General features: G+C 40.8%; 1 protein-coding gene and 1 long non-coding RNA gene across 4 annotated transcripts in view; both read left to right on the top strand.

The window, feature by feature from the left end:
- The first annotated feature begins 4,112 nt into the window (after window positions 1–4,112).
- On the top strand, window positions 4,113–4,451 carry LOC118598243. The gene is made up of 2 exons (XR_004947357.1): window positions 4,113–4,167; window positions 4,241–4,451. It is a non-coding gene; the product is annotated as an uncharacterized LOC118598243 (long non-coding RNA).
- Window positions 4,452–8,791: 4,340 nt separating this feature from the next.
- The window catches only part of LOC112138827 (MAGUK p55 subfamily member 2), a 50,216-nt gene continuing 41,527 nt past the window's right edge, over window positions 8,792–17,480 (top strand). For 2 of the 3 annotated variants that reach the window (XM_024261477.2, XM_024261473.2), the window contains exon 1: window positions 8,792–8,927. The gene's annotated coding sequence lies outside the window, so the exon portion shown is untranslated. The remainder of the gene's footprint in view (window positions 8,928–17,480) is intronic. The other variant, XM_024261476.2, reaches the window with a different exon arrangement.

The following is a 17,480-nucleotide window of genomic DNA, read 5'->3' as shown; positions in this document are numbered from 1 at the left end:
ACAACAGAACAATCCCACCAACAACCCCCACCCCTCCCCTTCTAATTCCCCAGGTAATGACCACATTTACACATACAATGATGCAAAAGTTAGCCAGGAGAGTAGCCAGTTAGCTTCCCCTTGGTTCAAGGAGGTCAAAAAAAGCCTGGGACTTCTAGTGTTAAATGTTAATTTTATCTTTAGACTTTTATTGCAGAAATTAATTAAATGTTTTTTTATTTGAAGATTTGATTTGAAATCAGTAAAAGTAGTATTTGATTGTACAGATTGGAACGCTCTCTGTCTGCCCCACGGAGATGACATCATCAGCATGACTGACTGCATCACAGATTACATAAAGTTCTGCGAAGACACCATCATTATTTGGGGGGAGGATGTGGGGGGAGAAGCAGACTGTGTGAGGGAGACAAAGAAAGGGCTAACGACCTGAACATCTTCTTCAATAGGTTTAGCTCCCCATCTGCCCAGGTCAACACCACCCCTCCTCCAGCATCATCACAAACCACTACACCTTATTCTACTCCCACCCCCTCTCAACCCCCTCTTTCCTCATCAACACTGGATCAGAGTGAAGCCAACCCCCACCTTGCACCTACCCTGCCCCCCTCAGTGACTGTAATGACCCGCCATGTGAGGAGACAGCTGGAAAGGATTAACCATAGACTGTAAAAATAATGGACAGAGCGAGCAATGAGGTCCCCCATTGGAAATGCATTACTTCCTCTCCTCGCGAAAGTAGGCCGCCGCTTTCACCGTCAATTCCTGAAATGGATACCGCCATTTGCAAACAATCTTCAGCGATTGGTCTGAGTCATAGCTGAGTCATGGAATCTACAGGAAGTACTGTCGCCAATCAGGAGTGAGTTTATTGCAACCATCTGCCTCTTTCCACGCCTCGACCACGAGACCGACCGCAGATGTAAACAGCTTCAATAACGGCGGCTCGGGAGAATGGCTTTTTAGGTTTCGTTTTGATCACGTGGTCAGAAATCCTCCGGCTCTTTTCTAAATGACGTCGTTCCCGGTTAAGGTTAGGATTACGGTTATGGTTAGGGTTAGAAAAACAAATTGTTCGTTTGTGGGGCTGTCTGTGATGCTCACGCCTCCACCAGGGGACGTGTCAAACATGGAAAACACATTTTAACACGTTTAGGACCGCGTGTATTATATGCACGCAAAACCCGGTTTTGGCATATATTATACACGGTATTTTCCAAATCGTGGAATATGTACGCATTTTATTGAGACTGGGCTGATTGTACAAGTCATTGTTGAAGTCTTTGAGGGAGAACCATTCCAACATTTGATTCTGTCAGCGGTCCTTTGGGATTTACTTACATTTATTCCTTTTTGGTGAGATAAAAGGAGCATTTGGCTGACGCTGCTGCAGACCGGCGCGTGTCCCCCTCGCGCGCGCCGCAGCTCGTCTCTTCACATGCGCTGCCACGTTAGTCTGATCAGATGCACGTGAGAAGCGCGTTCATCTGTATTTAAAATAAATAACCATCCTAACAAGTGAACAGCTGGATCTTTTTATCTGTTTGAAAATACGACCGGGTCCTTTCAAATTTGTCTCGCGGCTGTGTCTTATTCAGGCTGAAGCTGGAAAAGTGAAAAAGATGAAACTTGAAACGGTTGGTGATTTTATGCGCATATATGCAACGTATAATTTATAAGCTACAATCAAAACAGTGAAATAAAGAAAAATAAACGTAAGACAAACAAAAAAGTCCAAAGCACATAACCTCAGAGTGAAATCTATTTCTACAGAGTAAATCCTCATCTAAAAATGTCGACAGCATGCTCCTCTTGTTGTTTCAAACTGCTGCATCGGTACATTCCATTGAGGAAAACAACAGTAGGACAATGATTGGTACATTGTTGAATTGTAAAGTAGGTGTTAAAAGGTCTTCACGGACCCATTGATGAAGTCTGCTCCCATTGGCTACCCGTCATATGTCACTCAAACCCCCCAGACGGTCGACGTCAGACCCACAAACGCTTATTGAGCCATCTGATTGGTCAATTTATAACTCTAATAACTTGTGATAATGGAAAAAAATCTTTAAAAAAAATTAGGATTAGAAAAAAGAAGTTAATCAGAAAGCAGAAGAGGAAGAATGATTACTCTGACATATAAAATGACTGAGAAATAACTGGCTGTTTCTCAACGTAAGTCAATGGGACTTTGGCCTTTTTGCAACCCAGTGGTACTTCCTATATGAACACGGAAGGAGGGGGGCTTGCTTTGTCCAGTTATTTTATATACAGTCTATGGGATTAACCAGACGGCATCAGCCCCAGGATCCTGAGGACCTGTGCCGCCCAACTATCCTCTGTTTTCCAGCGCCTCTTCAACCTGAGCCTCAGTCTGGAGAGGGTTCCAGTCCTCTGGAAAACCGCATGTCTGGTTCCTGTCCCCAAGAAGACTCCCCCATCTGGCCCAAATGATTACCGTCCTGTTGCCCTCACGTCTCACCCAGCCAAGGTGCTGGAGAGGATTCTGCTGGCTCACCTGGGACCGCTGGTGAAACCATCTCTGGACCCCCTCCAGTTTGCTTACCAGCACGCCTGGGGGTGGATGACGCTGTCATTTATCTGCTGCAGCGAGCTCACTCTCACCTGGATGGTGGAGGAGACACTGTGAGGATCACATTCTTTGATTTCTCCAGTGCCTTCAACACCATCCAGCCCTGCATACTGACTGAAAAGCTCCGGCGGATGAATGTCAGCGGGTCCTTGGTCTCTTGGATCACTGACTACTTGTCAGACAGACTACAGTTTGTCCGGCTAGGAAGTGTCATGTCCGACGTGGTGGTCAGTAGTGTTGGAGCCCCACAAGGCACCGTTCTCTCACCCTTCCTGTTCACTTTGTACACCAGTGACTTCCAGTATAACTCAGAGACATGTCATCTTCAGAGGTTCTCTGATGACTCTGCGGTTGTCAGCTGTATTAATGGCGGACAGGAAGAGGAATACAGGACTGTGGTGAATGAGTTTGTGAGGTGGGCTGGAGTTAATCACCTGCTGCTCAACGTTGACAAGACCAAAGAGATGGTGATCAACTTCCAAAAGCAACAACCGTCTCTCCAGCCCCTCAGCATCTTAGGCAGGGATGTGGCAGAGGTGGAGGAATACAAATACCTGGGAGTAATCATTGACAACAGACTGAGCTGGAAGAAGAACGGCACAGCTGTGTACAAGAAGGCCTGCAGCAGACTCTACTTCCTGAGGAAACTGAGGTCCTTCAACGTATGCAGCAAGATGCTGGAAATGTTTTACCAGTCTGTTGTGGCCAGCACGTTATTCTTTGCTGTGGTCTGCTGGGGGGGTAGCATAGCTGCCAGTGACACGAAGAAGCTGAACAAACTTATTAGAAAAGCTGGTTCTGTAATTGGATGTAAAATGGAAACTTTTGAAGCTGTGATGGAGAGGAGGACCTCAAACAAACTCGTATCCATCATGGATAATCCTCAGCACCCTCTTCATCCTGCGCTTGACGAACAGTGGAGTGTCTTTTCTAAGAGGTTAAGGCAACTTTGCTGCCACACCAAACGCTACAGGAGATCTTTCCTGCCTCGTTCTATCGGACTATTTAACTCATCAGCCTTGTGTCGCAGATAAACCCACTGGATGTCTGTCTGGAAAGCTGTTAAGTTTTGGTGCTCCCTTAATTTTCTCAATTTTATTTTTTTGAATTTCTTACTTTTTTTAATATTCACTGTTGTTTGTCTGTCTGGTTGCTATTTTTAAATGATGCTGTACACAGTGCTGCTGCAACGTGGAAATTTCCCTCGAGAGATCAATAAAGTATCTTCATCTTATCTTATCTTATCTTATCTTATCTTATCTTATCTTATCTTATCTTATCTTATCTTATCTTATCTTATCTTATCTTATCTTATTTAATTATTCTCAATAATGAGAACATTATTCTCATGTTCACATACTTAAAACCACATATTTTTTATTATAAATGTATTTCTTTTTAACTAGACTAGACCCCTGTAAGGCAGAATCAACCAGTCTCCCAATCCTGGAGCTGTTTGTCCAACAGTGAAGACAGAGCAGACTTCAGAATGAACAGGAACTCTCCTGCAGTCCTTGATCAGGATTGGTGACATCGGCATCCAAGTGCTGGAGGTGCATCACACCTCTGTACCTCATGTAAGTGAACACACTGCAGTTTTTCAATATTATTTGGAATATATTTGTATAAATTTAAACATATATATTGCAGGTTGTCACAGCGTGTGCCATCCTCCACAACATCTGCCTCTGTGTTGACGACACCGAGGCCCCAGAGGAAGATGTGGAGGTGATGATGAGGAAGCTGGTTTGGAGGTCACCAGCGGTGCTCTCTGGCAGGACCAACTACCGGCTGAGGTTTCTGCCCTGGGGGAGGTACCACTTTGATTACTGGTAAAAGGTAATTAAATGATCAAGAGATTTTTAAAAAAAAAAACTTTTTTTCCAAAGCCTGTACATGGATTATCTCATATTTATGGATCATTTTATGTCATGCAGCATCCATCGACAGCCAACCCTGCAAACCCTGAAGATGGACGATGCAGTCTACAGTGAAGATGCATCCTGAAACTCTCTGTAGACCACCTTGCAAGATGTTCAATCACCACCCAGAAAGTTCCAGCCCGGGTCTCAGTCGAAGCCCCCCCCCATCTATGTCGACTATCTTTGTAAATAGTTGGAAATAAAAGTTACAATTAATCCATGACAATCACTGTGTTTGATTTAGATCTTTATTTAAATAAAAAAAAACATTTTTAACATATCAAACATAAACTTCATTTATTTATTCGCAGACATCTAAGGATTTTAACGGCAATTCTTTCCAGCAGACTAAAGTTGGTCAGAAGTTTCCCTCCTCTCTCTGCTCTTCTGCCTCATGTCCTCTCTGCTTAGGTCTAGAAGCTCATTACTGTTTCTTCTTATTTTTCTTCTTTCAGCTGGTGGCTCACTCCTTCCTTCTCTTTCTTCACTCTCCTCTCTTTCACCCACTGCTGTACTTCTCCAGCAGATCCATTTTCTCCAGGATTGTCCTGGAAAAAAAAGAGAGGGGGAGATGACAGGTTTAATCCCTCTCAAAAATGTTTCACATTAAAACACAAAAACACTCAACTCTACAGTAGATGTCACCAACTCTGTTGTTATTGAGCTCCTGCCCTGTTTGTTTAGCAGCTTAACCTGTTTCAGCTACTTCTGCTCACCTGATCAGGTGTGTTCAGTCAATCAGAAACGGAGCTCATCCAATCCAGCTAATCAGGAATTACTGAAGCAGGGCAGTGGAGTTCACGAAGAACAGGGTCGGTGACGCCGGCTCTATTATTATGATGAAGACGTATATAAATGTACGATTTGCCAAAGCAGATGGAAAAAATTTGGCGCCATACAAAATGTAAACAGTTAATTATAGACATATATTTCTATAATCATTTTTAATCTTACATTTTCATTACTATTTTTAAGAAAAGTCCACTTTTATATATGTTCAGGACCCATAGCTAACATGTTAATACAGAATACATGATTAAATTCATCTTGATGCAATAACAATACAAGTAAACTAAAACATCACTATGGTCAAAATACACAACTTTATTTTTCTGATTAAAAAATATTACTACTGTGAGCGTCATTTTATATATATATATATAATTTTTTTAAATCAGAAACCTAGGCCCTTTATGAACACTAGAGGGCGCAGATCAGTTGTGTGATGTTTATTTAGACGATGTTTTGTTATTCAAAAATAAAAAGATGTTTTGTTGTTCATGATTAATAAAGACGGACAGAGGAGCAACACGGTAATGTTTGAAGGCGTCGTGTCCGAATTGCCTTTAAAATCAAGGGCACTGTATTATAGTTAGTTATGGATGAGGGTGAGAATTCCAACATAGCCCGACAATTGAAGCTCTATCTGACAACGAGAGTGGCGGTATAGATATCCATATGTGCTCGACCTGCAAAATCGGTTCGGGAAAATAAAAATAAATAAATAAATAAAAATATAGATCGGTTCGGTAACAAACAACTTGATTGCAATTGGTTAGATTACCATCATGTGACAGGATATGACACAGAGTCTTCCCTAGTAAAAACTGAAGAAGTCCAAACAAGTACGCAAATAATCACAAAATGGGGCGCAATATTTGCAATGAAACGCAAAAACCTTGACAATAAAATAATCTGATCGAGGGGAATCATTACAGGGTAGCAATCGTATTTTAATAGAGAGAAACCAGGCTGGGAAGCGTGGAGTTTGTGCTTAAGTTGGCGCTAGCGAATAGCATGCTAGTTTGGTCGCACATTAAAAAAGTGACTATTCGCTCGTGATATTTTATTTCACAATGCCTCCTGCCAGTTTGCAAACTCAAGGGGAAAGTACAGCTAAAATTAGCCGCGCTCACTTCTGCTCAGTGACATAAACACTGAAGAGAGCAGCCATTATGGTAATGAGCTGTCAATGCGAGATTAATAAATAATAGCCTAGACAGATCTCGACATTAAGTTGTTTGTCTATGTGGCATTACTGCAGTGTAATGTCATCACTAGTCAGAGGCCCCAGAATCGATCTTGCAGCCCCATAGACCGTTTATGTCAATGTGAAGGTCGAGCGCATATGGTACCCACAGCGGAACTCACCCCCAACAGCAAGAATTGTTTCGTTTTCAGCACGCACCTAAATTGGCTAAAGACCAATAGTCTACCATAACAAAATACAAATAAAGAAATACTAAAAGATAAAATGCCAAGGTTGAAACTTTTTAGCCGTACCTGGTTGTTCTCCATTGCGAATGTGTCTGTTTTCTTTAATCCCTGGCGTTTTCCCAGCTCAACTCCGCCTTCGCCCATCAGTGGCCGGGATGGGCTCCGGCACCCCCGCGACCCCGAAAGGGAAGAAGCGGACAAGAAAATGGATGGATGGTTTTCCCAGCTCAAATTCAGAATTAGGGGCGGAGTCCTCAGTGCGCATGCGTCATTTGTGGCTAGGCGGCTCGATGTTCCGGCACTTGATGCATAAGCCTGTGACCCCGTGACGTAGTTTTGACAGTTAGATAACAGGAGAAATCCGTATCCAAGACAGAGAGAAGTCGTATTCAAAACGAGGAAAATTCGTATTCACAAGAGACATGTTAAACGTAAAAATGAATGTTGTATTCGTATTTTTTATGTAAATTTGGCACAAAATATAAATTTTTGCACAACTTTGTATTTATGAATACGAATTTCTTTTTGTGAATACAAAATATGTATTTATGAATAGGTTTCTTTTTGACAGTTATCGTATCCCATACATATGCGTCTCCCGTTCAGTCTAAGTGAGACATCCAGCTCCTCCCACACCCGTCGCGGCATCAGAAACACGCTTTTTTACGAGCGACAGGCTGTGAATTTGTCACGCGGTGAAAGAGGGGCGGGGCACGGGAATCACGTTCAGTGTGAAAGCACTTCCAGAGGCTTCATGGCTCCTCCTCTGCCCAGCTGACTGGAGGAATGAATGAATGAGGGAGGAGGTACTGGACAGCCCGCCGATGTCCCGCCTCCAGAGCCATATACCTCACCATGATTGGTTTGTTCAGCTCTGCACACAACAACTGTCATTCATATCAGCCTTGCCGCACTAACAGTAATCTTTCATATGAAGACGTGGGCCGCAAATTATCACCCCACGGGCCGCGAGTTTGAGACCCCTGGTTTAGAGGGAATCTCTACCAGAACCAATAGGATTCAGCTCGCCTCGTCTGAAATCTCTTTAACACATTTGAACTGTAGATGTTTGTGAACTAGAATTGCTACCCCCGGGCTTTGGCTATTGCCACATGAGGCAAATACGTGACCTACCCAGTCCCTGCGAAGTTTTTTTGATTCAGTGGTTGACAGATGTGTTTCCTGAAGTAAGGAAATATCAGCTTTTTTAGATTTAACAAATGACATTATTTTTCTTCTTTTAATGGGGTGGTTAAGACCTTTCACATTCCAAGAAATAAAATTCAAAGTGTCCTGTTGATTAGGAGGCATCTGAAGTCGAGCTTAATACAGTGAAATAAGAGACAATGCAAATTAAATCTAATATCATCGCTGGGTGACAAGAAGGTGACTTAATAATGTAATGAACTAAGTCTCAACAACAAAATAAACAAACAAACTCGGGATGACAAGGAACGGTCACCCATAGGTGCATTGGCACTGCACCAACAAAATCAAAACCTTGTGGGCCGTGATTGTAGCCAGTGTAACAGACCTAGCGAGAGCAATCCCGCAGCGGCAGCGTGAGAAAAAAAAAAAAACGATGCTGGAGCAACAGCACATGTTCAGTCAGACCAGTGTGAAAACAAAATGAATACACAGAGTGATATTATATCACAAAATCCCATCCTCTATTCTGGTCTGATAATCTCAAACAGAGTAAATAAACAAGTAAATAAATAAATAAATAATATTTAAAATATAGAAAGAGGGGGTAGTGGGCTAGAGAGTCAAGTAGTTATAGGATAAATGCCCCTAGGCCAATACAACTAACATGAATTTCTATTGAGAATGGTTTAGGCTACACTTACTATTTTGTTAGTAAAAATAATAGTAAGATAAAAAAAAACGTTTTTGTGTTAAACAAGAGACCAAAAAAACCAAAACAAAACAAAACCAAAAAGCAATAAATTCATAAATTATAATTTCAATACGTAATGCATTTTTTAAAGGTAAAACAAGACGATCGTCTGAAATCTCCATTAAGGTTATTTAGTTTATCCATTAGGCAACGACTGCGGTCATTTTTTGTTTAAGTCTATTGTAAAAGGTCTCCGGAAGTCGTGGATGCGTCGTGACGACATCACCGTGAGTGACGCCTGGAGCAAAGCACACAACAACAGAGGCGCGAGGCGGCTTTGTGTCTTCGTGGACGGAGGGTGAGCTTTTCCAAAGATGTCTTTGGACCTTCAACGAGCGTATTTCCCTATATTATCTGCACGTTCACCGACCACGGTTTTGAGGAAAGTGGTTTTTGTTTTTCATTTCCTATCAAATAGGCCGCGCGAGCTGGAGCGCAAGCGTGCGTGCGGTTCGCTTTGTTTTGTGTCAGCGTCAGGAATGACCAATGGAGGCGCGTGCCTCTGCCTCTTAATTTATAACTGATGGATAAAATGCTGTGCACGCGAGCTCGTGAAAGAGTTGACAATGGAGGCAGGATGAGCGAAACGGTGGTTGGAAAAATTTGAACTCACGACAATGATTGAAGCAGAACTCTATGGCGTCAGATTTACGCCAAAAGTCTCACGCGGTTGTATTACAAACTCCACGGGCATAAACCAAACTCCACGCGAGCAAATTGCGTCACACGCGGGCATAAACCAAACTCCACGCTTGTAATAAACGTCCCACGGGCGCTCCTGTGTCCCTGTGCTACGCCCGTGGAACCATTTTTTGCGCCTGTGGCCTGTGTAAGCATTTCTGCGCGTGTGTAACAGCTCCTATGCTCCTAAATTGATAGACTTTTTCGTCAACGAATAAAAACGAAACAAAAATGCTCTTCGATGACGATATCCAATCATAACGACTGCTGGTGGAGGAGGGCGGGAGCAAATGCAAAGTGATCCAATCAGAACACAGAGCCCTGCAGCCCGCCCGGGAAGACAATATTTCAATGAATTGTGTTTGTGATATAGGTGAAAAATTCTACTCCAGGTAGAAAAAGAAGAGTACATATAGGAACAAATGTTATATTTAACACGACCCTCAACAAGACGTTGTGTACGTTGTGTGGAGCGACCATCACAGACAGAAACACAAGAAAAACTGAAGCGATGTTTGCGGACAAGCCGCCCTGAAATCCACTCAAAGGTAAACATACAAACTCGATTATTTCCAGTGTATTGGGCTGAATCCGAATTCCTCCCTACCCTTCCAACTGTTGTGGTATTTTAAAGAGTATGATTATCTGACATAGTTGTTTTAAGGGGTTACTCTCGCCAAGCTAACTTGCGCCGGTACTGTATGGGGGAGAAGCGCTTTTATTCATGCGGCTGAAGCTCTAAAGCACAGAGGTTTACATTTAAATGTAAGTCTGACTTTATTGTTTTAGCATGACGTTTGTAAAGTTATAAATCGATGTTGTTGTGTATTTCCGAGCGCTAGCAGCCCCGCTGCTTCTTTAGATCAACAACAGTCACCGTTTTAATCTCCAACTCCACCACGTCTTACATGACAACAGCGCCCTCTATTGGCCGGCGGTGGTGTTACAGTACTCCACACACATGCTGATCAAGCACATATAACATGCTCACACGTGTCCTGGACAGCTTACTCCTTAGTGAATGTTTTTTTATGCATTTGTACACTTGACTACCTACTCAATACAAGTATTTTTTTTCTTTTTTTTTTATGTTCAGACATTTATAATAAGGCTGATGTTATTTACACACATTTACATGTGACCAGCACATGTGTTTTGTCCACATGTAATACGTGCAGCCAGATCCCGTTGCTGCATTTCCAGCACGTATTTTAAGTTTGTCCAAGGCTGGATTTTTTTTGTTGGCCGCAGGTATTTAAAATTCAACTTTTAAGTTAAGGTTCTCCACATTTGACCCATCCCCTGGTGGAGCCGTGAGCTGCAGAGACAGCCGAACTAAGGAAACCTTTGCTTGTTTAACTCTAACCATAATCCTAACCTCAACCCCTTTCCTCTGGGTCTGTGCGAAAAAGAAAAAAGTTTAGCACTAGCTGCAAGTTTTTTGAAAATTACGTGTGAATAGACACTTTCTGATTGGAAATGGAATGGAATTATAATTATATAATTATATTTATTTTTTCTTTTAATGTGTTTTTAGTTGTAGATGAATTCGCAGAAATGACAAGATTGGAAAGCAAAGGGAAGTAAAATGTTTTTTTTACAAATTAGTAAAATCTTTGCGTGTTTTTCATATGATTATACTTTATAAATGTAATTAAAATGCTTTACGTTTATTCTATATTTTTGTCGACTAAATATCTCCTGTAATTTAGTCGACTAAATATCTGCTGTAATTTAGTCGAGTAAAATTTGACTAAAATTAATAGAATTAACATGACTAAATTGCGACTAAAAATTAATTCTATTTTAGTCAAAAGACTATGACTAAAATTAAATTAAAATTCTCTGTCAAAATTAACACTGGTCCCCGCCCCTTGCAGTTGCTTGCGGGGCAAATTCTTACGCCCATACAGAAGAGGTGCGTCATTCGTTTTTCAAAGTAAGATAACATAAAAATAATACATTGACTGTTTTATATTGTGAACAAGTTCAACTAACAGACCTAAAGAAATCAACGATATCCACAATTTACAAGGTGAGTGTCCATATTTTCCTGTCTGTAAGAAAAAGTTTAACTCGGCGCTGTCATGCGTAAGTGTCCACTTGCAGAGATGGTATGTTCCGGTGTAGGTAACATATGTGCTCGGCCTGTCAGCTCGGGGGCTTGCGCATAGATTACGTGTAAGATTCTGATTGGTCCGGACCATTAGACCACTGTTACGTGACACGGGGAATGACACACTTCCGCCATAATGCACGGATTCATCCCGAGTAAAATAACGAGGAGGTCTGAACAAATACGTTAAGAATCACAAAAGGAGGAGGAATATTTGCAATCAGCCGCAAAAACCTTGACAACGAAATAATCCGATCGAGAGGAATCAGAGGATAATGATCGGTATTTTAATAGAGAGAAATCAGGCTGGTAAGGATGAAGTTTGAGCTAAAGTGGGTGCTAGCGAGTAGCATGCTAGCTTTTTTTTTTTTTTTTTTTTTTTTAAAAAGAAAGTAGTTATTCGCACGTATTTTTTTCTAAATACATCCTGCCAATGTTGAACTGGTCGTACGGACCGGATGAAGTCCCGCTAGAATATGCAGCGCTCACTTTCTGCTCCGTTACACAAACACTGAGGAGAGCAGACGTTAGTGAAGAAGGTGTCAACGCCAAAATAATAAATAATAGCCCGAGCAGATCTCAACACTTTTTTCCTTTCTTTTTTAAAAAATAAACTGTATTGTAAACCACAGTTTCAGTACAGAAAAACTGCAAATTAGTCAACTCGTTTGTTACACTTGTGTGGTGACGTCATCACTAGTCGCAAGCCCCCGAGCCGTTCTGACAGGCCGAGCACATATGTTACCTACATTGGCCAGCACGGCCCATTAGCATGTTAGCTAGCAAACGCCGCATTGCCAGATTGTGAGGTTTCCAACTCAAAATGACAGGGTTTATTGTGGTTTTTCTGGCGAAATTTCTTTGGCGGGTGGACTCAATCGGGATGGGTTTGGGAGCTTTTAGTCACTTGTTGAAATGCGTTCAACTGGGGATGATCAGGCTCCCCCGCCCGATCATCCCGAGTTGAACGCATTTGGGTGACGCGACACTTGACTGTAATCATTCACTTGTCGTCATGGGATTTACAGCCTGATAGTAATAAAAACAAAAATATGATCACTGTTGTGTCGTGTTTGCAATCATCAGCCACGTAAAGTTACTATATTTTCAACTTTTTTTAAATCGCCGACTTCTTCTGCGAAACCACAGCAGTCTTTCTGGTACAATAAGCTCACAACCACCTCGTGGTAAACATATTACAAATCTTATGATCACAACAGTCCCTCAAGTGCTGTTTAATTGTCTGACTCTTATCATTTTTATCCTCAAATTTTCCACATTTTCTGTTCAATTTCAGCACAGATGCACAATCCCATCTCAGCTCATGCCAATAATGTCATAGTTTATTGAATAGATATTTTAGACATTTTTATCCCACATCCTTCCGAGTTTATTGTATTTCACATTTGTCTTCAGTTCTTTTAATGTTCATCTGAAGTAAAGCTGAGCTGAAAAGAAAAAATGATAGAGGATAAAGAATAGAGGGCGCTGTTGTCATGTAAGACATGATGGAGTTGGAGACTAAAACTGTGACTGATTGTTGATCTGAAGAAGCAGCGGGGCTGCTAGCGCTCGGAAATACACAACAACATCGGTTTATAACTTTACAAACGTCATGCTAAAACAATAAAGCCAGACTTACATTTAAATGTAAACCTCTGTGCTTCAGAGCTTCAGCCGCATGACGCACCTCTTCTGTATGGGCGTAAGAATTTGACCCGCCAGCAACTGCAAGGGGCGGGGACTACAGCGCAGTGGCCCAATCACACACGGGTTGATATTTCCAGTCCTTCACACACTCCCAGGAGCTGTTACACACGCACAGAAATGCTTACACAGGCGCAGAAATGCTTCCACTGGCGTAGCACAGGGACACAGGACTGCCCGTGGGACGTTTATTACGAGCGTGGAGTTTGGTTTATGCCTGCGTGTGACGCAATTTGCTCGCGTGGAGTTTGGTTTATGCCCGTGGAGTTTGTAATACGGCCGCGTGAGACTTTTAGCGTAAATCTGACGCCATAGTACCCAGAGATACAGAAAATCAAATAAAGTTGAGCCCCACGGGTTCCTTTTACTTATCAATGTAAGTGATTGTATTGAAGTTGAAATCAATCAATGAAATCCATTGTATATGAAGATAGGGCTGAGTTAACACACACACCCGGCTGGTTTAGAGAAGGCAAAATCCATAGACTTCATCTATAAAACGTCACAACAACCATTTGTGCTCCCTTATTTTATTATTATTATTATTATTATTTTTACATGTTCTTGATAATGGATTTTTAAAATATTTTTTGTTTATTGCAACCTATTCAAGTCATAATTTGACCAATCAGATGCCTCTATAAAAGCAGGTTTGTCTCACATCAAACCCTTGAAACATTTGATTACAGTTCCACTCCAAATGTATCTTTTTTCTATTTAAGAAGTGTTCTCAGTGCTCATTCATAGCCATTATGCCGTTTTTAGTAAAAAAAAAAGACTTTTTAAAATATTTTTTTTTCTGCAGAGCAGCAGAAGTTCATCAGAAATTTGCCTCTGAGTTGTGTGTTAGACTGTTGATGCGAAAGTAACTCTCCACTAAAAACCCATCAGCCCTTTGTTTACATTTTCTCCCACTATCTTACAGCCCCTCACAAACCTGAGCTAACATTAGCACAGCACAAAAATGGCATGCATAATCAGAACTCAGTTTTGAAACCAGAAGCCTGTATGGATAAGGAAAACAAAGACGCACCTGGGGCCCGTTTCAAAAAGTAGATTTTGTTGAAACTCTGAGTTCTTGAACTCTAAGTTAAGGAAAACTGAGTTTCTGGTTTCAGAAACATAGATAACTTAAACCTGTGAAAGTGGGTGAAACCAAACCCGTTTCAAGAAGTGGGTAAAGCTAAACTCAGAATCAATCACTATGGTAACTGAGTCTGTGAACGTAACCTGGTCTGGAGCAGGTTTTCTTCAGGAAACTTAGAGTTTTCTGCGGTCTCCGCCCCTTCTTAAGATGAAAGATGTTCAAATAGAACTTCCTCATTAACATTTAGAGAACATTCACATTAGAGACGTCACGTTTCCACCACACAGAAACCAAAATATCATGTCCATTTATAGAGGATCATGTAGAGAGGAGGCTGGATTAATCCAGAGAAAATGTTATTTAAGTCAGGAGAAGAAACGAGTCGAATCACTTTTATTTGAACGATACCATTTTCCAGGGACTCGAAATTAATAATACCCAGATTTCTTTTCCTCTTTTTAAACCCTTAACAACGGAAATGTTTAAACTTTAAACACTAGAGATGCCTGTCAAATCATCTACCGTGCTGACAGAGTCGTATCTAATGTTTGTGCGGTTGTTAGCGTGGCAGTCTTCCAGTGCAGAGGTTGGGGGTTCGCGTCCCAGTCATGGATGTGTTATTTTATGCCAAAAAGGATTTCAGTGATTGTTATTTCATTCTTGAGAATTAAAATTAAATAATACTTATTTTAACATATTCCAGGCAGCTACAGTGTTTCTTTTTTGCATGCGGTAATATTTGTGTGTGTATGTGGTGGGGGGGTGGGGGGGGGTGGTTATGAAAAACGCTCATTTATATGGAGTCTGGAAAGAGCCAAAATGAAATAAATATATACACCATTAAATAAATAAATAAATGTGTCATTAAATATTTAAAAGTGGCAATAAATAAATAAATGTTGAAATCAATAAATAAATGTTGAAATAAATGTGGCATTCAAATATGAAAATGGAACATTTAAACATTTAATGACATATTTATTTATTTCATTGTCCCTTGTAGGTTAAAAGAGCCAAATTGAAATAAATAAATTTAATATGAAATACATAAATAAATGTGTCATTAATTATTTAAAAGTGGCATTAAATAAATAAAAGTTTAAATAAATAGCTAAATGTTAAAATAAATGTGGCATTAAAACATGAAAAGAGAGATTAAAAAGCACTTTTTAACATTTCATAATATATTTATTTATTTCATGATTTAATGACACATTTCATGAAACAGGAAGTGGACACACCATTCAAATGCAATCTGTCAAACTCTGTGGGCGGGCCTAACTCTCATCATCGCTGCTCAATTTCTCTGGCCTGGTCCAACCCTCGTCATGGCGAAATCAGTAATGGAGACCTTTGTGATCTTTCTTAATGGACAGGACGTCAAAGCAGGACCGTTGATCTCAGGAAATTCGGGAATCTTTGTTTTGAAAGTTTTTGTCTGACACCTCACTCACATACACGCTGTAAACATTGTTTTGGTGAAACGAAGAACTTTTGTTAGGTTCGCTAAATAAAAATGTATTTTCCGTCCATTAAACATCAACGTGGCAGGGTTTTTTTATCTTTTACTTCAGGGATTGTGTAAGATTTATTAAAAGGGGATTATGGAAAAGTTTCATAAAATTGGAAAAAACATTTTAATGGACCAGGAGGAAACGTGTTAACGACTAAAACATTTCAGAACATGACTGTGTGCTCCAATAAAGGAGGATTCCCCAACATAAACGCAGTGGATATTCAAATATGCGTTGTTAACACCGGATCCTTTCCCCATGGAGTTTCCGCTTTTGTACGGCATGGGAGACTCCCTGGCTGGGAACGGAGCTCGCCAAATAACCCTGAATGCAGTGTGCAAACGGGAGCGTTCCCACGTCAGCGACCGAGCCACTTTAAGGAGCGTGGAGAAGAAGCGCGGACATGAAGGGAGGAGGGTGTGCGTGTCTGTGCTCGTGTCCGTGCTCCCTCACTTCTCCGTACCGAGAAGCGGCTGAAAAGGAGTTTATTCTTCAATGAAGGCAGAAGCGCGCGCTCCTGGCTATAATGCACAGAGTGACACTTCTCATCGGCATCATTAAGTACGCTGTCGCCGTACAGTTTTTGGTTCTGAAGAAAAAAAAAAACTTTTCATATTGAGCAATATTCTAATGTTCTTCTATGAACATTGCCTCCGTTCTGTAACACTCATCATTTTCAATGTTCAAAGATATTTTTCTGGACAGTTTTCTGCGTAGTCGCGTACTCCAATCGCTGAAATAAATTCAAGTTAAATTACGCGATCCGCCAGTTATTGTACACTGGGTGTAAAATTCCAGTCGTGTGTGACGTCACCAGCAGGTGTCAAATTCCGCTGAACCACAACAACTTGAGCGATTACGAGTCGGTTGGAAGTATAAAACAGCCAAAACACACCACTTAATAAAATGATCATCACGCTAAAAAAAATTAACAGAAAGCCCCTCCCAGACCGAGCCCAAAGCTTTTAAACTCATTTATTGGCAGGCGAGGCAGCAATCCCCTCAACAACGACAGAGCCCAGGACCATGAAGCGTCTCCTCCTGGTGCGTTCACTGAGCCTCAGAACATAGAACATTAGTGGAAATCCGATCGCCACCCAGCTTAACTAAGTCCGCTACTTTCTTATAATAAGGAAATAAAAACCGCCGAACCGACCCTAAGCCCGCCCAAAATATACATACCCGCCTAAAGCCATTTTTGCCCGCAAATTTAGAACCAAAAACCCCCAGATTGGGCGGGAAACCGCCCAATCTGGCAACACTGCAGGCCAGAGAAATGGAGCAGCGATGATGAGATTTGAGCCCGCCCTCTGAGTTTGACGGGAGAGTTTGACAGATTGCATTTGAATGGTGTGTCCACTTCCTGTTTCATGAAATGTGTAATTAAATCATAAAAAATAAATAAATATATTATGAAATGTTAAAAAGTGCTTTTTAATGGCTCTTTTCATATTTTAATGCCACATTTATTTCAACATTTATTTATTTATTTAAACTTTTATTTATTTAATGCCACTTTTAAATAATTAATTACACATTTATTTATTTATTTCACATTAAATATATTTATTTCAATTTGGCTCTTTTCTACCACGCCGGCAATGAAATAAATAAATATATTATGAAATGTTAAAAAGTGCTTTTTAATGGCTTTTTTCATATTTTAATGCCACATTTATTTCAACATTTATTTATTTATTTAAACTTTTATATATTTATTGCCACTTTTAAATAATTATTGACACA

This window comes from Oryzias melastigma, unplaced genomic scaffold (assembly GCF_002922805.2).
Source record: "Oryzias melastigma strain HK-1 unplaced genomic scaffold, ASM292280v2 sc00250, whole genome shotgun sequence".
Lineage (NCBI taxonomy): Eukaryota > Metazoa > Chordata > Actinopteri > Beloniformes > Adrianichthyidae > Oryzias > Oryzias melastigma.
Note: the sequence above shows the minus strand (reverse complement) of the source record. Positions and strands in the feature narration are given on the sequence as shown.